The sequence below is a fragment of the Schistocerca serialis genome, chromosome 4 (assembly GCF_023864345.2).
Source record: "Schistocerca serialis cubense isolate TAMUIC-IGC-003099 chromosome 4, iqSchSeri2.2, whole genome shotgun sequence".
Taxonomy (NCBI): Eukaryota; Metazoa; Arthropoda; class Insecta; order Orthoptera; family Acrididae; genus Schistocerca; species Schistocerca serialis.
Window position 1 is genome coordinate 370,340,782 of NC_064641.1, and position 24,187 is coordinate 370,364,968.

At 42.7% G+C, this 24,187-nt stretch overlaps 1 pseudogene; it reads right to left on the reverse strand.

Annotated features, from left to right (window-relative positions):
• Positions 1-23,854: 23,854 nt before the first annotated feature.
• LOC126475887 (5S ribosomal RNA) lies at positions 23,855-23,972 on the reverse strand (annotated as a pseudogene).
• Positions 23,973-24,187: the final 215 nt, after the last annotated feature.

The following is a 24,187-nucleotide window of genomic DNA, read 5'->3' on the forward strand; positions in this document are numbered from 1 at the left end:
GTTCTACCATTCCTAGACCGGCAAGGGAACTTGCTGTTCCAACAGGACAATGCACGTCCGCATGTATCCCGTGCCACCCAACGTGCTCTAGAAGGTGTAAGTGAACTACCCTGGCCAGCAAGATCTCCGGATCTGTCCCCCATTGAGCATGTTTGGGACTGGATGAAGCGTCGTCTCACGCGGTCTGCACGTCCAGCACGAACGCTGGTCCAACTGAGGCGCCAGGTGGAAATGGCATGGCAAGCCGTTCCACAGGACTACATCCAGCATCTCTACGATCGTCTCCATGGGAGAATAGCAGCCTGCATTGCTGCGAAAGGTGGATATACACTGTACTAGTGCCGACATTGTGCATGCTCTGTTGCCTGTGTCTATGTGCCTGTGGTTCAGTCAGTGTGATCATGTGATGTATCTGACCCCAGGAATGTGTCAATAAAGTTTCCCCTTCCTGGGACAATGAATTCACGGTGTTCTTATTTCAATTTCCATGAGTGTATTTGATATGTCGGTTCTCAAAGGAATTTTTTCAAACTGTGTAAGATGTATTCATTGTAGTGATGTTGGTCTGGAACTCTCCATAATAAAGCACGTAGGACTTGCTCGTGAAATACAGCTGAAATGTGATAAGTGTTCATACATGACCACCTTTTGGAACAGTGTTGCAGTAACTGCAACTGAAGAAAATGGTAGCAAAATCTACGAACACAACAACGAGCGATGCTTGCTTTAGACAAGGAACGCCTTCGGGCTGCAGACAGGGCTGTAAAGAGTCTAGAAATACAAGCAAGAGTAAACAGGAGGAGGAACAAGAGGAAGCTGCAGGAGGAGTTTGCAGAGGATGACAATAATCCATCCTATGGACCTGGAATGCACTAAAACGTTAATCCAATCTTTGTCGCTCGATTCCCAAAACTTTTATTGTCTCATACTAATTGCATGTTTTCTAAGGATCTTCCAAACATATTTGTTTCAAACTTTCAGTAAATGTTGCACAGTACCTTCTGCATAATTTAACACAGCCTTTTTCCAAAAAACTGTATATTTTTGAATATATAAATAAAAAATTGCAAAAAAATGTTGTGAATTTTCATTACAATTGAAAAAAAAATCATCTTTAATAACTGAACTAAAATTTTGTAAAATCCCTGTGTTAAGTTGTAGCCCATATTCCAATAAATAATCTGTAAAAAGTTCAACTTCCTACCGCAAATACTTTTGAGGAAATATGTAATTTATAAGGGTTATTTTAACATTGCAAGTATAGGGCTTTCCGGAGCCCCTTAAATCATGGTCAGACAATGATTTCCCAAAACAGGTATGAAACCGTAAGATGTACAATGGATCAGATATCGATTCAGATAACAATTTAGTAATGATGAAGAGTAGACTGAAGTTTAAGAGAACAGTTCGGAAGAACCATTGTGGAAGGAAGTGGAATATTGAAGTACTAACTAACGGCGAGAAAGGTGTTAAGTTCTCTTCGGCTTGGCAGTTTATTTGATGAAGAATGAACCACTAAAAAGGGCTATCATAGAAATTGTCCAATAAGATACAAGTACATGGAAGAAGTCTTGGTTGACAGAAGAATTTCTTCAATTGGTCGACGAAAGAAGGAAGTGCAGTTATTTTAAGGAAAAGACAGGAAAACAGCAATACATATCACTCAGGAATGAAATAAATGGGACGTACAGAGAAACCAAGGCGAAATGGGTGCAGGAAAACTGTACAAATTTCGAAAAATAAGTTATCGTAGGAAGGACTCATAACGTATCAATGTATCTCGTCTGCATATGTGTGTGATAGTATGTACGACTAGGATGCGGGCTACTGACAAGAGGTATATATGGACGCCGGACGCCATCTCTTCTTTGTGTAGCACAACAGATATGCTTGATTCATTGGTGATAGTCATGGGGTGCTAGTGGTTGCAAATGTTTTCAATCTAGTGATGTTGTATCTCAGGATCGACTTTTTAAAGATGTTAATTTCGTACGGTTAATCTGTAAATCATGTATTATGTATGTATGTCTACACATTTGTAAATTTTATTCCTTCTGGAGGAATATGTATTACGAGCGGTAGAACTTCAAAGACAATTTGTTCTCCATAATTTCATAGGAAGGTCACCTGTAGAACAAGGTTGCGGGTCCAACAGAGTATAAAGAACTAGGGACTCTGAGGTTTTTCGAGGAGAAAACACTGCATTTGCTCGAAGAAGTTTCAAGATATTTTAAGATGTTTTTAGAGATTGGAGATCCAGTTTGCTGTGAGAGATCTGAACTCTGAATTGTAAGTGCATGATTTCGTTGAAGGATTAGTGGTTAGACGCATCTAATGTGCAACAGTGGTTTAACAATGAAAGGAAACGAAAATGTTTTATCAAGAACATACTTTGAAGAGTCGTAATAAATATTAGTAGAGAAGAAACTTTTTTTCTTTTTTTAATGCACCAAGGAAATTGAACTATCTGTTGTTTTTGATAGTAAGATAAAGTTTTTTCAGCGTACGTTTGAAACCAAATACTGCGAGTAGCTGAAATATAAAAGGAAGGACAAAAAATTATGACTGAAAAAAAATAAGCTGAAAAGAACAGGTATGGTTACTCTTTCTGAAGTTTGATCATTTCACGCTCACTGAAATAGCAATTAAATATGGAGGATTTTAACATTCTCAGTAGTGTTACAGTAGTGCAACTAATTCCATATGTCTATCACTTTGCTTTTAAAAGAATTTTGTTAACTGTCGATTATTAATGATAGAGCTGGTTATAGATGAGACATTACGTAGCCTCGTTTTGCACAGTGTTACATTGCATGTTAAGGTTTATTGTTAATGTTCCGTGACAGAATATGTGGAGTAAACAAGACAGTAGTTTATTGTTCAGAAAGCTGTTTCATGACACGTGTCAAGTTACTGTGCTTTTAGTTACTCTTGTTTGGTGCTGTACGCTGTCAGACTTGCCCTAATAATGAGTAGTTATGGTTGTGTAGCAAACATCAAACTGTTCATTACGCCTTTGACTCTGAGAATGGTTTTTCCAGGCTAACGTACATCTTTCTTTTTTTTTTTTTTTGTTATCACTGACTCGTTTGATGCGGCTCGTTACGAATTCTCCTCCGGTGTTAACTTCTTTATATCAGAGTATCACCTGCTCCCTACATCCATATTTCTTTCATGTATTCCAGTACAAATCACTAGCTTCACAGATGATGAAGAGATTGGAGCACTGTATGATGAGATAAAGGAAATTAATCAGATAGTTAAGAGAGACGAAAACTTAATAGTCATTGGGGACTGGAATTCCATAGCAGGAAAAGGAAGCAAGGGAAAAGTAGTAGGTGTATATTGACTTAGGGGAAAGGGATGAAAGAGGAAGCCGCCTGGTAGAATTTTTGCACAAAGCATAATTTAAGTATCGCTAACACTTGATTTAAGAACTTTGAAAGAAGGCTGTATACGTGGAAGAGACCTGGAGACACCGGAAGGTTTCAGATTGATGGTAAGACAGAGATTTTGGAACCAGGTTTTAAATTTTAAGAAATTTCCAAAGTCAGATTTGGAGCCTGACCACAATTTATCGACCCTTAACAGTAGATCGAAATGAAAGAAACTGTAAAAAGGTGGCAATTTAAGGACATGGGACCTGGATAAACTGAAAAAACGATGGGTTCCAGAGAATTTTAGAGGGAGCATTAATGAATGTTTGAGAAGAACAGGAGAAAGAAATACAGTAGAAGAAGAATGGGTAGCTTTGAGAGATGAAATAAAGAAAGCAGCAGAGAAAATGAGCAATTTGTGGTAAGGACTATGGGAAAAAACTGCTGAGGTCATCTGTCCTTAGGCTTACACACTACCTTAAACTAACTTACGCTAAGGACAACACACACACCCATGCTCGATGGGGGATTCGAACCTCCGAGGAGAAGCAGAGCATCAAGCAGGTAAAAACACGAGCGCTGGTAGAAATCCTTGGGTAATACAAGAGATACTGGATTTCGTTGATGAATGGAAAAAAATACACTCCTGGAAATGGAAAAAAGAACACATTGACACCGGTGTGTCAGACCCACCATACTTGCTCCGGACACTGCGAGAGGGCTGTACAAGCAATGATCACACGCACGGCACAGCGGACGCACCAGGAACCGCGGTGTTGGCCGTCGAATGGCGCTAGCTGCGCACCATTTGTGCACCGCCGCCTTCAGTGTCAGCCAGTTTGCCGTGCCACACGGAGCTCCATCGCAGGCTTTAACACTGGTAGCATGCCGCGACAGCGTGCACGTGAACCGTATGTGCAGTTGACGGACTTTGAGCGAGGGCGTGTAGTGGGCATGCGGGAGGCCGGGTGGACGTACCGCCGAATTGCTCAACACATGGGGCGTGAGGTCTCCACAGTACATCGATGTTGTCGCCAGTGGTCGGCGGAAGGTGCACGTGCCCGTCGACCTGGGACCGGACCGCAGCGACGCACGGATGCACGCCAAGACCGTAGGATCCTACGCAGTGCCGTAGGTGACCGCACCGCCACTTCCCAGCAAATTAGGGACACTGTTGCTCCTGGGGTATTGGCGAGGACCATTCGCAACCGTCTCCATGAAGCTGGGCTACGGTCCCGCACACCGTTAGGCCGTCTTCCGCTCACGCCCCAACATCGTGCAGCCCGCCTCCAGTGGTGTCGCGACAGGCGTGAATGGAGGGACGAATGGAGACGTGTCGTCTTCAGCGATGAGGGTCGCTTCTGCCTTGGTGCCAATGATGGTCGTATGCGTGTTTGGCGCCGTGCAGGTGAGCGCCACAATCAGGACTGCATACGACCGAGGCACACAGGGCCAACACCCGGCATCATGGTGTGGGGAGCGATCTCCTACACTGGCCGTACACCACTGGTGATCGTCGAGGGGGCACTGAATAGTGCACGGTACATCCAAACCGTCATCGAACCCATCGTTCTACCATTCCTAGACCGGCAAGGGAACTTGCTGTTCCAACAGGACAATGCACGTCCGCATGTATCCCGTGCCACCCAACGTGCTCTAGAAGGTGTAAGTGAACTACCCTGGCCAGCAAGATCTCCGGATCTGTCCCCCATTGAGCATGTTTGGGACTGGATGAAGCGTCGTCTCACGCGGTCTGCACGTCCAGCACGAACGCTGGTCCAACTGAGGCGCCAGGTGGAAATGGCATGGCAAGCCGTTCCACAGGACTACATCCAGCATCTCTACGATCGTCTCCATGGGAGAATAGCAGCCTGCATTGCTGCGAAAGGTGGATATACACTGTACTAGTGCCGACATTGTGCATGCTCTGTTGCCTGTGTCTATGTGCCTGTGGTTCAGTCAGTGTGATCATGTGATGTATCTGACCCCAGGAATGTGTCAATAAAGTTTCCCCTTCCTGGGACAATGAATTAACGGTGTTCTTATTTCAATTTCCAGGAGTGTATAAAACTGCAATAAACGGAACAGGTGAAGCGTAATACAAACGACTAAAATATGAGATCAAAACGGCCACGTAGTAATGGCTAGACGACAACTATAACGATGTAGAAACGTATATCAGTACGGGTAAGGTAGATGCCGCCTACAGGAAAATTAAAAAGACTTTTGAAGAAAGGAGAACTACCTACATGAATATCAAGAGTTCAGATGGGAAACCATCCTCAGCAAAGAAGGGAAATCAGGTAGGTGGAAACAGTATTTAGTGGGACTATACAAGGGAGATATACTTGAGGGAAATATTATGGAAATGAAAGAAGACGTGGATGAAGATGAGATGGGAGATATGATATCACTTGATGAATTTGAAAGAGCGCTGAAAGACCTAAGTGGAAACAAGGCCCCAGGTGTAGGCAACGTTCCCTTAGAACTACTGATAGACTTGGGAGGGTCAGCCATGACAAAACCCTTCCATTTGGTGAACAAGATGCGCGAGACAGCCGAAATATCCGCATACGTCAAAAAGAATATAATAATTCGAATTCCAAAGAAATTAGGTGCTGACGGATGTGAAAACACCGTACTGTCAGTTTAATAAGTCACGGTTACAAAATACTAACACGAATTCTCTACAGAGGAATGGAAAAACCCGCAGAAGCCGACCTCGGGGAAGAGCAGTTTGGATTCTGGAGAAATGTAGGAACAAGCGAAGCAATACTGACCATACGACTACTCATAGACGATAGATTAAGAAACGACAAACCTAAGTTTCTAGGATTTGTAGATTTTGAGGAAGCTTCTGATAACATTGACAGGGGTAAAATACAGGGAGTGAAAGGTTATGTACAATTGGTATAGAGTCAGGTGGCATGGAAGGGAAGCAGTGATGGAGAAGGGAGTGAGACTATCCCCGACGCTATTAAAGTTGTTTGTATATTGTGCAATCAGTAATGGAAACAACGAAAAATTAGGAGTAGGAATTAATGTCCAGGGAGAAGGAATAAAATCTCTGAGGTTTGCCGATGACACAGTAATTCCGTCAGAGGCAGCAAATTGAATGGAATGGACAGTGTATTGAAAAGAGTATATAAGGTGAACACCAACAAAAGCAAATCGAGGATAGTGGAATGTAGCCGAATTAAGTCAGGCAATCCTGAGATAATTAGGTTAGGAAATGAGACACGTAAAGTAGTAGATAAGTTCTGATATTTGGGCAGCAAAATAACTGATGACGGTCGAAGTAGAGAGGATATAAAATATAGATGGCGATGGCAAGGAAAATGTTTCTGAAGAAGAGAAATTTGTTAACATCGAATGTAGATTTCAGTGTAAGAAATATTTTCTGGAAGTATTTGTATGGAGTGTAGCGATGTATAGAAGTGAAACACGGACGACAGTGAGTTTAGACAGGAAGAGAATAGAAGCTTTCGAAATGTGGTGCTACAGAAGAACTCCGAAGATTAGATATGTAGATCACATAACAAGAAAGGAGGTAACGAATAGAATTGGGCCGATAAAAAACGTTGAGGGAGACTAAGATAGGAATTAAGTAAGCAGATTCAGAAGGATTTAAGCTCCAGTAGTTACTCGTAGGTGAAGAGGCTTGCACAGGGCAGAGTAGCATGGAGAGCTGCACCAAACCAGTTTTTGGACTGAAGACCACCCCAACAATAACACTTCAGGCTCTATCTTCCTCCGGAGTTTTTACGCTTTACAGTTCCCTCTAATATAGTGGATATTTCCCTGACGTCTGAAGACATGTGCTATCATGCTGTCCCGTCTTATTGCCAGTGTTTGTCGTATATTTCTTTCTACGTCGATTCTGTGGCTGACCTGGTTGCTTATCATATCAGAATAATTAATTTTCATCACTGTTCTGTAGCATCATATCTTAAATAGTTAGATTCTCTTCTGTTCCGGTTTTCCTATTATCCATGTCTCATTGCCATACAACGCAACGCTCCAAACTTACGTTCTCAGAAACTTCTTCTTCATTCTAAGGTCTATGTTTGATACCAGTAGACTTATCTTGGCCAGTAATGCTCTCTTCGCCTGTGATAGTTTGCTTTTTATGTTCTCTTTGCTTCGTCTGTCATGCGATACTTTGATTCCAAGGAAGCAGAATCCTTAACTACGTCTACTTTGTTTTTTTGGTGTTAGGTTTCGCACTATTCTCATTTCTACTTCTCATTACTTTTCTCTTTCCCCGGTTGCTATTAATCCATATACTGTACTAATTAGGGTGCTCGTTCCAGTTAGCAGATTGTGTAATTGTTCTTCACTTTCAATGAGGATAGCAGTGTCATGAGCGAATCTTATCATTGGTATTCTTTCACCCTAAATTTTAATCCCATTTTTCAACCTTTCCTTCATTCCCCTCATTGCTGCTTCCAAGTTCAGATCGAACACTAGCGACGACAAACAGCATATCTGTCTTATGCCCTTTTTAATCCGAGCACCACGTTCTTGGTGTTCAAATCTCAGTTTTCTTTCTTGGTTCTGGCAAATTATTTGCTTATTCCTGTAGTTTACTCCTAATTTTTTTGCAACGTTTTCCTTTGTCGAATGCTTTTTCCAGGTTGATAGATCCTATGAATGTATCCTGATTTTTCTTCAGGCACGCTGTCATTATCAAGCGCATTATCTGAACTGCCTCTCTGCTGCCTTTACCACTCCACAACCAACTCGCTCATTTGTCAAATCCTCATTTTCTCCCATTATGCTGTACATTATTCTTGTCATAATGTTGGATCCATGTGATGTTAAGCTCATTGTGCGCACTTATCTGCCCTTGCTGTCATCGGAATTTCGTTGATGATATTTTTCCGATGGTCTGATCTTTCGTATATAGTCATATAGATTCTAGACACCATCTGTAATAGCTGTTGCCATAGAACTCCCTCCCATGGTTTTAGAAATTTCGATGGAATGTTATGTATCCAATCCGTCACGTTTGATCTGAAGTATTTCAGAGCTCTTGTAAATTCTGATTCTAATACTGGAGCCGTTTTTCCTCCATAACGTCTCCTATTTCTTTTTTCATTGCAATAACTGATTTCGAAATCTCTGACCATTATGTAATCCAAGTCGAATCTTCCTGTGTTTCTGGGCCATTCGAAAGCGTACTCCTTCTTTTGTGATTCTTTAACAGTGTATTTGTTAATACCATCTGATATTAATTGCGGGATTCAGTTAGTCTTTCCCCTCTCTCATGCAATTAAACTTTTCCCTCTTTCATTTCTACTGCAAATCCCATAATCTGCAATAAGCTTTTCTGCTATTTTTTCCCTTTCAACTGCATTCCAGTATGTCATGATTATCAGAATTTCACCTTCCTATACATACTTAATTTATCGCTCAGTATAATAATATACTTTCTCTATCGGCCCAACGTCTGGTTCGATGTCAACAAATACAGGGTGAGTTACCTAACGTTAACGCTGGATATATTTCGTAAATCACATCAAATACTGACGAACCGATTCCACAGACCGAACGTGAGGAGAGGGGCTAGTCTAATTGTTTAATACAAACCATACAAAAATGCACGGAAGTATGCTTTTTGACACAAACCTACGTTTTTTTTTAAATGGAACCCCGTTAGTTTTGTTAGCACATCTGAGCATATAAACAAATACGTAATCAGTGCCGTTTGTTGCATTGTAAAATGTTAATTACATCCGGAGATATTGTAACCTGAAGTTGACGCTTGAGTACCACTCCTCCTCTCTTCTAAGGTAGGCAGGCGAGCGCGGGAAAATGAGCACGGGCGCTGCACGGCACAACGGGCTCAACTGTTGTAGTTGGAGTTTGGCATTGGTCTGAGCAACACGTTCTGGAGCGGGGAGGCTCTCCTGGAAGACGTAGTTTCATTGAGCCTCGGGTATGCCGTTACAACGCCCATACAGCATGGCAAAATTCCATAGGCACTAAATGGAAAAGTATTGCGACGCCAAGAAGAATTAAAGTGCCGACACATCAAGAGCCATAGCTGTGGTTGTATGTGTGCTTTGTGCCTCGCCATCTCGCCGCCTGCCAACCGCCGCATTGATACAAACAGGTTGAAACTTTTAGTACTGTATTCGTATGGACCAGTGTTAATTTTGTTCCATACTGTCCAATAACAAATTAAATTTTACCAGAACTTTCCTATCATTTAATTATCCTCACAACTAACCTAGATAGGGTCCTTTCCAAATGTTGTGCAATCCGAGTGTCCCGAGATGAAAAATTAAAGTTTGTGTTAATAATAATTACCTGCAGACCTAACTATGTTAGAATGGTGTTTAAAGAATTGTTTTGTTAATGAACCAGTAAATGAATAACCAAGGTCTGACAAAGTTGGAAGATAACTTTAATATTGATTTAGTAATGGAGTTTAATTATTTCGAGACAGATATAAAGGTATTTAAATGAGTAGGAAATAAGATAAAGAGAGTAGTAACTCATATATTGGAAATCTTGAGCGCATAATAGTGTCAGTAATTAATTTTTTTTTAACACAGTGATCATAACAGTTTCAAGGTCCTCCCCCCTTTTTTTTATTCATTTGAATTCTGAAGTGTTTTAAATTGATTTGAACAGCAAAAGTTAAAGTCAATATAAAAGCCAAAATTTATCAGTGTTTTATCTTTATTAAAATTGACATTTTGTTTTTGGCACGAAATTACTATTTCTAGGGTAACCTATGCCCGATTTTAATCAAATCAATAGACAGTACGAAGTTTGGTAGTATACATTATAGTATGGTGTTGTGTACTCATGGTTTTTCCCTATCAGTACAGAAAGTGAAACTATCAGTTCAATAGATTTTCTAGTTCTAAAATTTATTATATTATGCAGTGTTACTACGTGTTGTTTTGCATGAATGTACATCACCTTGTACAGAGAAGAAACTCAGTTAATGCCTAATTAGGCTGGCGACCGTATTATTAACAAATTGGTGGCATCTGCTGTGTTGCTTTTTGTCCGTCCTGACGTGTAGTGGCATTTCGGACTTGCTTGACGTACCATTGTTATTACAGAGTGGGTGTAAGTCTGATTTGCCTCCATTCAGGTACGCGCGGTCAATATCTACACAAAAATCCTGTCTCGTAAGGTAAACCCCACTCACTTACCAAAGTACAGGCTTTAATGAGTATTGTGTGCCCCACGCGCACGTTACAAATCGTTCAATGTGACAGAATGCAATCCTTCCGCAACTTGGTGCAGATTTCAATGCTAGGTCGTTAACAAGTGTCAGCGTGCGTACCATTCGACGGAACAACATCGATATGGGCTTTCAGAAAAGAAGGCCCACTAGTGTACCCTTGACGACTGCACGACACAAAGCTTTATGCGTCGCCTGGGCCCGTTAACAGGAACGTTGGACTATTGATTACTGGAAACATGTTGCCTCGTTAGATGATTCTCGTTATATGGAGCTGATGGACTAGTACGGGTATGGAGATAACCTCATGAATCCATGGACCCTGAATGTCAGTAGGAGACTGATCAAGCTGGTGGAGGCTCTTTAATGGTGTGGGGCGTCTGGAGTTGGAATGATATGAGACCCCTGATGCGTCTGACAGGTGACACGTACGTAAACATCCTGTCTGATGACCTGCATCCATTTATGTCCATTGTCCATTCCGACGGACTTGGTTAATTCCAGCAGGACAATGCCACACCCAACACGTCCAGAATTGCTACACAGTAGCTGCAGCAACACACTTCCGCTGCCGGCCGAAGTGGCCGTGCGGTTAAAGGCGCTGCAGTCTGGAACCGCAAGACCGCTACGGTCGCAGGTTCGAATCCTGCCTCGGCATGGATGTTCGTGATGTCCTTAGGTTAGTTAGGTTTAACTAGTTCTAAGTTCTAGGGGACTAATGACCTCAGCAGTTGAGTCCCATAGTGCTCAGAGCCATTTGAACACTTCCGCTGTCCACCAATTTCCCCAGACATGAACATTAATGAGCATATCTGGGATGCCTTATAACATGCTGTTCAGAAGAGGTCTCCATCTCCTCGTACTATTACGGATTTTTGGACAGCCCTGCAGGATTCATGGTGTGAGTTCCCTCCAGCACTCCTTCAGACGTTAGTGGAGTTCACGCCACGTGGTTTTGCCGCACTTCTGCGTGCTCGCGGGGGCCCTACACTGTATTAGTTAGGTGTATCAGTTTCTTTGACTCTTAAGTATATAAATCGTCACACGAACCACAAAATGACGGGTATCGAAATAAGTGACCTTGGGATAAGAAAGCAACTGGAACTGCTCATGAGAAGAAAGGCAAATGAATGTGAAATGATACCAATGTCATTCTACATAGAATACGCAAAAGAACTTGATCTTCTTGCTTCAGCAATGTATCGTAGGTCTCTGGAGGAGTGACGCTTTCCTAATTGTTAGAAAAACGCACAGACCATCCCTGTTTTCATGAAGGAACAGACACCTAGAACTATAGGTCAATATCTCTGACGTCGGCCTGTTGTAGAACTTTGGAACATACTTTGTGCTCGCGGATTACATCATTTCTCCTCTGTGGAGGAATCAATATGTGTTCCGAAAGCAAGGACTGTGTGTAACCCATCTCGCTCTGTTCACCCATGAGACGCAGAAAGCAATAATCACAGGCGCTCATATGGATGCCGTGTTCGCTGACATCCAGAACGCATTCGATACAGTTCCGCACTGCCACCTAATGAACAATATAGGAGCTTGCCGAACACATATCATGATTGAACTGAAGAGTTTCCAGCAAGCAGAACACAGCACTTAATTCTGAACGACGAGAAGTCCTTACATATAAAAATAGCTTCGGGCGTGCCCCAGGGGAGTGTTACAAGACAAACACTTCTCGAAATATGAGTAAATTACATACAAGACAACGTTCGAAATTCCATGAGGTTTTTCACGGATGATGATTTTGCATACAGAGAAAACGCAGCCCGAGAAAACGCATTAGGACCTGCAGGGTATCGATGAGCGGAGCATCGAGTGCAAACTGACCCTCAATTTAGACGTGTGTAATGTATTGCGTATACTTAGACAGAAAGACTCGTTACTGTATGATTACACGATTAAGAAACAAGCACTGCAAGCAGTTACTACAATTAAATGTCTTGGCGCATGCGTATGGAACGATTTGAAGTGGAGCGCCCATATAAAATTCATTGTGTTAATGCAGATGCCAGACTGAGATTCAATGGAAGACTCCTTAGAAAATGTAGTCTGCCAACAAAAGAGGAAGTCTACCCTACAAATACGTAAATATTGCTCTTCAGTCTAAGAGGCGTACCAGGTATGTTTGATAGAGGAAACAGAGAAGCACGTATCGTTACAGGTTCAATCAGGAAGCACGAAAGCGTCATCGAGATGTTCAGCCCACTTAAGTGGCAGAAACCGCAAGAAAGGCGTTCTGCATCGCGGTGTGGTTTACAGTTAAGTGCAGAGAACTTACGTTACTAGAAGAGTCAGACATGTCTCAAGAGTGCCCTGATGATAAAATGAGAGAGAATCGAGCCAAACAGAGATTTAGCAGCAATCTTTCTTCCCCCAAACCATTCGGAACTGCAGCAGAAGAAAGAGGACGTGACAATGGTACAAAAGTTACTTCCGTCCTACACCGTAAGGTGGTTTGAGGCTTACAGATGTAGATTACAACGCGTTTCATAATATTTCTTAAACACTTGAACAATGTGAGGCGGCTCGTCACAAATGTTGTACGCTACTGCGTAAGAGCAACATCAGAGACAATAATGACTGAATGAACACCACCTGCCTGAGTCGCCGTGCAGTTCTAGGCGCTACAGTCTGGAGCCGAGCGACCGCTGCGGTCGCAGGTTCGAATCCTGCCTCGGCCATGGATGTGTGTGGTGTCCTTAGGTTAGTTAGGTTTAATTAGTTCTAAGTTCTAGGCGACTGATGACCTCAGAAATTAAGTCGCATAGTGCTTAGAGCCATTTGAACCATTTTTTTGAATGAACACCGTTTCGGATAATAGATTTCGATTAAAGCAGCAGATCAGCTTCGGATTTGGCACTGCAAACTGCAGATTCTCAACATCGGTATCAATAACACATCACTGTTGCGAACACCTCCTTACAGCGCCAGATTTGAAGCTCCTCTGCTGGACGTAACGAGAAATATAATCATTAATGAAAGAAAATGTGAACGAGACGGTGTTTGTTTATTCATTCACATCAATTGCGATCACGATCCCGAAGACACAGAGTGTATTATGGAACATCTAAGACGTTCGCATATCGCTTTAATTCGCCTGAAGCTAGCTCTGAAAGAAGAAAGAAACACAACAGGATCATCCTAACTAGTGAAGAAGAAATCAAAAGATCTAAACTGTGAATTGAGAATTTCGTCAAGGAAGTAGCGCAAACCTGAATATAACGAAATCGGCTATCACAGCAATGAGACAGGCCATTTCGCAATACCAAACACGTGGCTTCCATATGTCCTGGAGTGCAGGCACCTTGGCCTCTTTATCACACTCCAACCACTTGAAAAGGCGACGAGTGGTCGGACAAAGTGCAATTGATAAGGGTACATCTCCCTGAACAGCTGATCCGGAAGCTGGACCGATTTCAGAAGTGTTTCGTTATTAATGACTTCATGTAGACAAGAATCCAACTCACTGCAGCTGCCCATCATTCATATCATTAGTTGCCACATTGTGACGTACTTCGATTTTTAGTGCTTTTAAGGCCCTCTTCAAGACTACCGCCACTCCATTAATGTACGACAGACGACTGTTGCAGCACCAAGATCAGCACTGGCAGAGGCCGGCCGAAGTGGCCGTGCGGTTAAAGGCGCTGCAGTCTGGAACCGCAAGAGCGCTACGGTCGCAGGTTCGAATCCTGCCTCGGGCATGGATGTTTGTGATGTCCTTAGGTTAGTTAGGTTTAAATAGTTCTAAGTTCTAGAGGACTGATGACCTCAGCAGTTGAGTCCCATAGTGCTCAGAGCCATTTTTGAACCAGCACTGGCAGATTATATAGCTACGCCGCCCACGATAAATCTGAGTGAAAAATCTAGAGATATTAACTGAAGGATTATATCATCGCTTCTGAGCCTGGTTTTGCTCCACCCGTCATTCCATGGTCTGCAACCCCAAGTATGGAATTGTTTAAGACATTTTGTACAGGGTGAGCCCGAACAGTACCACAAAATTTCGGAGATGTTTCAGGGTTATTTTATATTTTGATATAAGTTATCCTCGATATCGGGACAACCAATCATTCAGAACCGGGCTTCTTTTTTTGCCTATCAGTCTTTTGACTGGTTTGTTACGGCCCGTCACGAATTCGTCTCCTGTGCAAACCTTTTCAACTCAAACGAGTTTCTCCTTTGCATCAAATTACTGATAAATTCCTCGGACACTGGAATTCAATATCAGGAAGTGGAACTTGGAAGTTAGAGACGAATCTAGTAAGAGTTCAGTATGGTCCTACATTTTACGATAATGATTATTACTTCTTTTCTCTGTCATGGGGCACTTATTACTTTGCAACAGCGGGACTATTGGCTTTTTTATCACATCAGATTAGCGACCTGTTTAGACTTGCTTGTGATTTGGAGGTATAGCTCACCATCTGCAGCATCGTCGATGGGACCTTTGATACATAGACGGTTGGAGGGTCTCAACCAGAGGATCACATGGTTTTATGGCCACGTCGATTTATCCGAGGTCTAGAGCTAGCATCTTTGATTAGTATTCAAAAAGTTCTTGGTCCTGGGTTCGAAACTCACCACCGCTTATATTTTGATCAATAATAAGCATTGGCGGCCGAAATTCCGGCGTGAGAAGTTACCTTCATTCTGCCTACGGCTCTATCAAAGAGGGCGGGGGAACGAACAGAGGTTCAGGGAACTCTGTTGTTCTGCGGATGGGAAACTGTCCCTAAAGGCGGAAGAATCGGAAGAATCAACAATGATCAACGGCATGAGGATGCAGAAGGCGATGGAAACGACTACATTAACTACACATAACTTGTATCCACAGGACTTGTGGACTGTAATCGAAAAGCGTCATGTTCATCTCTCCATTGGCAAAAGATTCCAGAATAGTCCCACAGTCGGATCTCCGCGAGGGGAACGTCAAGGGGGAGGTAACCATGAGAAAAAGATTGAATAATCAGTGGAAGGATAACGTTCTACGAGTCGGGGCGTGGAATGTCAGGAGCTTGAACGTGGCAGGGAAACTAGAAAACCAGAAAATAGAAATGCAAAGCCCCAATCTAGATATAGCAGTGGTCAGTGAAGTGAAGTGAAGTGGAAAGAAGACAAGGATTTTTGGTCAGATGAGCATTGGGTAATATCAACATCTGCAAAAAATGGTATAGCGGGAATAGGATTCGTTATGAATGGGAAGAAAGGACAGAGAATGTGTTACTATGAACAGTTCAGTGATAGGTCTTTTTTATCAGAATCGATAGCAAACAACAAACAACAATAGTCCGGTTATACATGACGATGTCGCAAGCTGAAGATGTAGACATAGAGAAAGAATATGAGGATATTGAAACGGTAATGCAGTACGTAAAGGAAGATGAAAATCTAATATGCATGCGCCACTGGAATGCAGTTGTTGGGAATGGAGTAGAAGAAAAAATTGCTGGAGAACATCGGCTTGGGACAAGGAATGAGAGAGGAGAAGGAGTATTTGAGTTCTGTAATAAATTTCACGTAGTAATAGCGAATACCCTGTTCAAGAATCACAAGTTGGAAGTATACTTCGACGAGGCTGGGTGATACGGAAAGATTTCAGTTAGATTAAATCATGGTGCCGTAGAGATTCTGAAATTAGATACAGGGTTGTAAGGCGTACCCAGGAGCGTATATAGATTTAGATCACAATGCAGTAGTGATGAAGCGTGGGCTGAAGTTCACAGCATAGTCAAAAAGAGTCAATACGTAAAGAAGTGGGATACGGAATTACTAAGGAATGACTAGATACGCTTGAAGTCCTCCAAAGATACAGCAATGAGGAACAGCTCAATAGGCACGGCGGAAATCTCTAGAAAGGGCAACTACAGAAGTTGGATAGAAAACCAGATGTATAAAGAAGGTAGCTGGGAAGAAACCATAGATACTTCAGTATATCGATGAAAGAAGTAAGTACAAAAATGTTCCGGGTAATTCAGGAATACAGAAATATAAGTCGCTGAAGAATGAAATAAATAGGATGTGCAGATAAGCTAAGACGAAATGGCTGCATGAGAAACGTGAAGAAATCGAAAAAGAAATGATTGACGGAAGGACTGACTCAGAAGATAGGAAAGTCAAAACAACATTTGGTGAAATTAAAAGCGAGGATGGTAACAACGACGGGAATTCCACTATTAAATAGAGAGGAGAGAGCTGACAGGTGGAAAGAGTACATTGAAGACCTCTATGAGGGAGAATATTTGTCTGATATGATAGAAGAAGAAACATGAATCGATTTAGAAAAGATAGAGAAACCAATACTAGAATCAGAATTTAAGAGAGTTTTGGAGGACCTGTGATCAAATAACGCAGAAGGGATAGAAAACATTCCAAAAGAATTTCTAAAATCATTGGTGGAAGTGGCAAAAAAACAGCTATTCATGTTGGTGTGTACAATGTGTGAGTCTCACGACATACCGTCTGACTTTCGAAAAAATATCATCCAGACTATTCAGAAGATTGCAAGAGCTGACAAGTGCGAGAATTATCGCACTATCAATTTAAAAGCTCTTGCATCCTAGTTGTTGACAAGAATAATATACAGAACCATGGAAAAGAAAACTGACGATTTGTTAGATGACGATCTGCTTGGCTTTAGGAGGGGGGGAAAGCACCAGAGAAGCAATTCTGACGCTGGGTATGATGATGGAAGCAACACTTAAGAAAAACGAAACACGTACAATGGATCTGTCAACCTGAAGAAAGGTTTCGACAATGTAAAATGGTGCAAGATGTTCAAAATTCTGAGAAATAGCCGTAAGCTATACGGAGAGACGGGTAATTTACAATACGTGCAACAAACTAGAGGGAGTACTAAGAGTGGACGACGAAGAACGAAGTGCTGGAATTTAAAAGCCTGTAAGTCAGGTATGTAGTCTTTCGCCCTCTATTGTTCAATCTGCACATTGAAGAAACATTGATGGATAAAAAGAATGGTTCAGGAGGAGAACTAAAATTCAAGTCAAAGAATATCAGTTATACGATTCGTTTATGTAACTGCTGTCCTGAATGAAAGTGAAGAAGAATTGCATGATCTGCTGAACGAAATGGACTGTTTAATGAACACAGATATGGATTGAGAGCAAGTCAAAGAATGACGAAAGTAATGAGAAGTAGCAGAAATGAAAACAGAGAGAAACTTCACATCAGGGTTGATGGTCACGAAGTAGGTGAAGTTAAGGAATACTGCTACCTAGGCAGCAAAATAATCAGTGACGGACGGAACAAGAAAGACATTAAAAGCAGAAAATCACTGACAAAAAGAGCATTCCTGACCAAGAAAAGTCTACTAGTATCAAACATAGGTCCCAATTTGGGGAAGAAATTTTTGAGAATGTACGTTTGGAGCATAGCATTGTATGCTAGTGAAATATTTACTGTGGGAAAAGCAGAGTAGAAGATAAACGAAGCACTTGAGATGTGGTGCTTTAGACGAATATTGAAAATAAGGTGGACTGATAAGGTAAGGATTTTGGAGACTTTGCGCAAAATCTTGGAGGAAAGGAGTATGTGGAAAACACTAACAAGAAGAAAAGAGGGGATGACAGGACATCTGTTATGGCATCGGGGGATGACTTCAGTGGTATTAGAGCGAGCTGAAGAGGGCAGAACTGAAGAGGAACGCAGAGATTGGAATATATGCGTCAAATAATTGAGGATGTAGGTTGCAAGTGCTACTCTGAGTTCGAGAGGTTGACACAGGATCGGAAAACACGGTGGGTCGCATCAAACCAAAAAAAGAAAAGAAAATAAAAGAAAAGAAAAAGCCCCCATTTCTCGACTTGCGACATTGTGTGGTTGGTTTTTGGGTTCTTCTTAATTGGTTATAAGTCCATTACACACAAGTAATGACTACACGGGTAGCGGGGGCTATGTGAAGTGGACTGCACGCTCTTTTAAGTTACGGGGCTTATGAAATTGCAGAAAGGCTTTCAGTCTCAAAGAGTGCAGGGGATATGCAGGACGAGAGCAGGCCTGGCAACAATTGGTATTGTAGTTGTAAACTGTCATGACTGTGTTGGGAAAGAACCTGAGCTTCAAGCGGTAGTACAAAGCCATGAAGCTGAAATCGGTGAAGGTACTGGAGACTGGCTGAAGCTGTAGATTAGTTCTGCCGAAATTTTACAAAGCATCTAATGGTATTTAGAAAGCAAAAATTAAATATGGTTGGTGGTGGAGTGTTTATTACTGTTGGAGGTAGTTTCAATTGTAGTTGAAAAGTAAATAAAGTTCCACGTAAGAGCAATTTTTCCCTTGCGGGTAGCTTTGTCACGCGCTGCCAATGCCGTCATCGGATGCGACATGGAGGGATCTGTGGTGAGCACACTTTTAATCGCAGTCGGCTTCCTTGACTCTGGAACCGCTACTAATCGATCGATTAGCGCCTCAGTCGGCCCCAATAGGCTGAGTGCACCCAATAAAAATTCTCATACGAAGGAAAAACACCACCAATACCGGGAATCGAACCTGACTCCCCCAAATGTTTGTCAGCTGCGCTGACCACTTACGTTCGGGGATGTACAGCATACTCTGTAATTGAAACAGAGTTCCTGTAACGTGGGTAGAGGCTATACCTGACAAAGGGAAGAAACTGATAAATTTTACTGAGCCCATACCCAGACGATGCAGTTGCTGAACAGTTCGAAGAAAACTTGAGTTTCAGTTCAAATAGGTATCCCACTCACACAATTACAGTTTGTGGTGATTTTAATCTACACTTGAAGTTTTGGCGAAAACACATATTTAAAGACGGCGGTATGCGTAAAATGCCTTCCGAAATCATACTGAGTGCCTTGCCTGGAAATAATGTAAACTATTATTTGCGAACGCCACTCGAAATGTAAGTGCTTGCGAAAACATACTTGTTCTCTTAACAACAAGCCATCCTAAGCAAATAGGAAGAATCATGACAGATACAGGGATTAATGACCACAATGTCGTTGTAGCAAGACTGCATAACGTAACATGTAAATGAAAGTAGTACAAGCACAAAATATTTCTATTTTAAAAAGCAATTGGAAATTCGCTTCACTCTTTCCCAAGAGATAGTCTACACTCCTTCGGTACTATAGATGCGAGCAGATGTGGCTTCAATTCAGAGAAGTATTATCGACGTCAGTTGAGAGATATATACAAAATAAAATAGTAAGAGATGGTACTGATCCAACATGTCTCACTAAACAGGTCGGAACGCTGACGCATAAACAGCGAAAACATCATTCAAACTGGATTGGCGATACTTTACTGAAGCTCGAAATTTGGCGCGAACTTCTAAGCAAGATGCTTTTAATGTAGTCCACAACGAAACTATGTCTCGAATTATGACTGAAAACGCGTAGAGATTCTGGCCGCATCTAAAGTGTGCCAGCAGCAACACACAGTAAGTACCTTCACTGCTCGATATCAATGCTAATATTACGATGGAAGTGCCACTAAAGAGTACCTACGAAAAACGGTTTTTCGTAATTTCATCACTTTAGTGACGAAGTAAATGTTCTAGAGTTCGATTCAAGAACAGCTGCCAACGTTAGTAACTTAAAAGTAGATATCTTCGGTCTAGCGAAGCAGCTTAAATCAATTGATAAAAGCCAGTCCTGAGGTACAGAGTTTAAACCAGTTAAATTCCTTTCAGCGTATGCTGATACAACAACATCTACAACCGCTCTCTCGAAAAAAGATCCATACCTAAAGAGAGGAAAGCTGAACATGGCACATCAATATTGTAGAGAGGAAATAGGAGTAATCAGCTGAATTACAGGCCACGTCGTTAACTTCGATTTTCAGTAGGATTTTGGACCACATACTGTGTTAGAATGTTACGAATTACCAGGAACGAAACTATCTATTGACAAAAAGTCAGCACAGATTCAGAAAATATCGTTCTTTTGTAACACAACCAGCAGTTTATTCATACGAAATTAAGAGTGCTATCGACCAATTGCCCTGTGCTGTTGCGAATCTATACTACACAAAACAGTTAAAGGATCAGATCCTTGAGACCATGAAGTTGTTTCCCATTATGACGCAGATGTTTAAAATTTGGCGCAAAGGTGCCGACAAATTTCCCCTGCAATAGAACAAACGCGTGGCGCCCTGCGAAGTCAGCGTCGGTCTCGGCGACATTTCAAAAACCAAGGTGTTGGCACGCTCCAAAACAAGTCCAGAGCTCAAAAGTTTATGAGGCCTATAAGATGGGTTTAACGATATCACTCTGACGCCAAATTTTAACACCACCATGGTCGTGTCACCCAGTGGGAACGTCGTCACACCCAACTTAACCCCATTTGCAGCTTCTTTCGATGCCTCTGCGGTAAGAGGTCAGAACCGCGAAGTCCAGCATTGAACTCACACAGTTTTGTTACGGGTTGCCGAGGATACCGTTCGAGTCGCTCCACCACTCAGGATGGGAACGGAAAGCCGTTAGGGGATTGCGTAAGGGTCGTCAATGTAACCAGCCCTTCTCTTAGTGCTTTGACTGTCACATATTTCGCGTCTCGAAACCAACAGTTCGTAGTGGACTGTGTAAGAAAACGACGTTCGTGGGAACCATTGACACTGCCGTCAACCCGCAGGTGATTCCACCCTTCTCTAAGTACATCCAAGGGCTGCCACTAAATTGAACTTGATAACGCTGCCACAACATTGACCCTGATCTGACCCCTATAGAGCCTAGCGCGATCACTGTTTTTGCTCTGGTGTACAAGTGGAACCGTTAAGGACCATCCATAAAGATTCGATGAAATTGGTACGTTATCCGAAACAGTAAATCGTTTTTGTGTATTTTCAATCCTTCTGTTTAGCACAAACCTGTGGCGTGATAAATGGAAGGTGTGACATTGACAAGTGCATGAATCAAACGACAAAGAATGGCTCTCAACCACCACCACAACCAGTTTGACAACACTCTATTTGCCATCCGTGCATGTCTGTTGAGCAGTTTAAAAATGTGCATCTACAGAGACATTGACATCCATTCATTTAAGTAGCACCCCGCTGTTGCTCTAGTGCCTGAGGGGACTTTGCCGTTTCGACACCAGTTAGTTTCCGCCTATCCGCAGATCAGGCGCTAGGGCAGCGGCAGAGCCTCAATCAACTGAATAGGTGTCTTTGTAGATACACATTTTTAAAGTTCTGAGCAAAGTTACACGGGTGGCACCGAATGCATTTCAGAATTAGTGGATGCCTTAGGACCATTTACCGCTTCATTCTCACTCTTATCAACGTTGCGCACTTACAATATCATGTTACAGAAGGGCACGAGACAAAGGGCTGAAAAATCACAAACTCCCTTTGCAGCTTCGTATCGTATTTACATTTCGTCAAATGGGTGTGAATAGTATCTAATAGTTCCACGCTAATTACCAGGGCAAAAATTCCGATCGCGATGTACTGCAAAGGAGCAGATGATGCTCAATGCGATGCCAGCCCCACGACGTTAGAGAAGTGAGGCATCGTCGACGAGGTGTCAGCAGTGTCAAAGGTTGTCACAAACGTCGTGGTGTTGCATACCGCACCGCGAACTGTCGTTTTCGGTCGCGAAATGTGTGGGAAGCAGCGCTCCAAGAAAAGAGGTGATGTCATTAACACCATTTATGCCACTCTCTGAGATCTTTTGGTATAGGCTTTGAGCGGAAATGTCTCTGAAATGTTTTCCTCCGCAACCCGCAAGAAAAACGCCTGATTTCAATGCTGGGCGGTTCTGGCCACCACCGTCGAAGCATCAAAAGAAGGGGTGAAATTGGGTAAGAAATGGATGGAAAGACCATCCCATCGCGTGTAGCGTTGGACAGACTTTTCAGATGGTAGTGTCATATTATGTCGAGTAAAGTAATCAGAGCATGAAAACAAATTGCGAAATGATTTAGGCAAGATAACAGAACGTTGCGAAAAGCTCTCCTGCGAACCTTGGTAGAGCACTTGCCCGCGTAAGGCAAAGGTCCCGAGTTCGAGTCTCGGTCGGGCACACAGTTTTAATCTGCCAGGAAGTTTCATATCAGCGCACACTCCGCTGCAGAGTGAAAATCTCATTCTGGAAACATCCCCCAGGCTGTGGCTAAGCCATGTCTCCGCTATATCCTTTCTTTCAGGAGTGCTAGTTCTGCAAGGTTCGCAGGAGAGCTTCTGTAAAGTTTGGAAGGTAGGAGACGAGATACTGGCAGAAGTAAAGCTGTGAGTACCGGGCGTGAGTCGTGCTTCGGTAGCTCAGATGGTAGAGCACTTGCCCGCGAAAGGCAAAGGTCCCGAGTTCGAGTCTCGGTCAGGCACACAGTTTTAATCTGCCAGGAAGTTTCATATCAGCGCACACTCCGCTGCAGAGTGAAAATCTCATTCTGGAAACATCCCCCAGGCTGTCGCTAAGCCATGTCTCCGCTATATCCTTTCTTTCAGGAGTGCTAGTTCTGCAAGGTCCGCAGGAGAGCTTCTGTAAAGTTTGGAAGGTAGGAGACGAGATACTGGCAGAAGTAAAGCTGTGACTACGGTGCGTGAGTCGTGCTTCGGTAGCTCAGATGGTAGAGCACTTGCCCGCGAAAGGCAAAGGTCCCGAGTTCGAGTCTCGGTCGGGCACACAGTTTTAATCCGCCAGGAAGTTTCATATCAGCGCACACTCCGCTGCAGAGTGAAAATCTCATTCTGGAAGTCAGGAGGAATCTGCTAAACGTCGATTACACGATAAATCACACACATCTAATGGTTATTAATGTAACTAATTACTTAGGAATTATAATTACGAATAACTTAAAGCAAAAGCCATCACATATATAATAATGTGGGGAACTCTAACTAAAGATTGCGTTTTATTGCCAAATCACTTAGAAGACGCAACAAGTCTATGCTTTCCCGTGCTCATCTGGAATATTGCTGTGCGGCATGGGCTCTGCATCAGACAGGACTGGCGGAGGCGATCATTAAAACAAAGGCGTTTTTCGTTGCGGTAGGATGTTTTTATGCAATTTTAATCTCAAACTTTCTCCTCAGAACGCGAAAGTATTTTGTTGACACCCATCTACATAGGGAGAAATGCACTACGTCATCAGGCCACAAGTAGCCCATCGGGACCATCTGACCGCCGTGTCATCCTCAGCTGAGGATGCGGTTAGGCGTGTGGTCAGCACACCGCTCTCCCGGTCGTTACGATGGATTTCTTTGACCGGAGCCGCTACTATTCGGTCTAGTAGCTTCTCAATTGGCATCACGAGGCTGAGTGCACCCCGAAAAATGGCAACAGCACATGGCGGCCCAGATGGTCACCCATCCAAGTGCCGGCCACGCCCGACAGCGCTGAACTTCGGTGATCTGACGGGAACCGGTGTATCCACTGCGGCAAGGCCGTTGCCCATGCCTCAGAATATTTTTGTCTGAAAATTCATTAAACTTTGTAAGTAATACTAACGTTGTTAATACAGTAGAGCGTCGATTATCCGAAGTAATTGGGGGACACGGGTTTTCGGAAAACTGGTTTGTTCGGATAATCGAACTGTACATGTTTATTTGCCAAAAAGAAGTACTGTACCGTAAATTTATTCATGAAAACAGGCATCTCTTTTGGTAT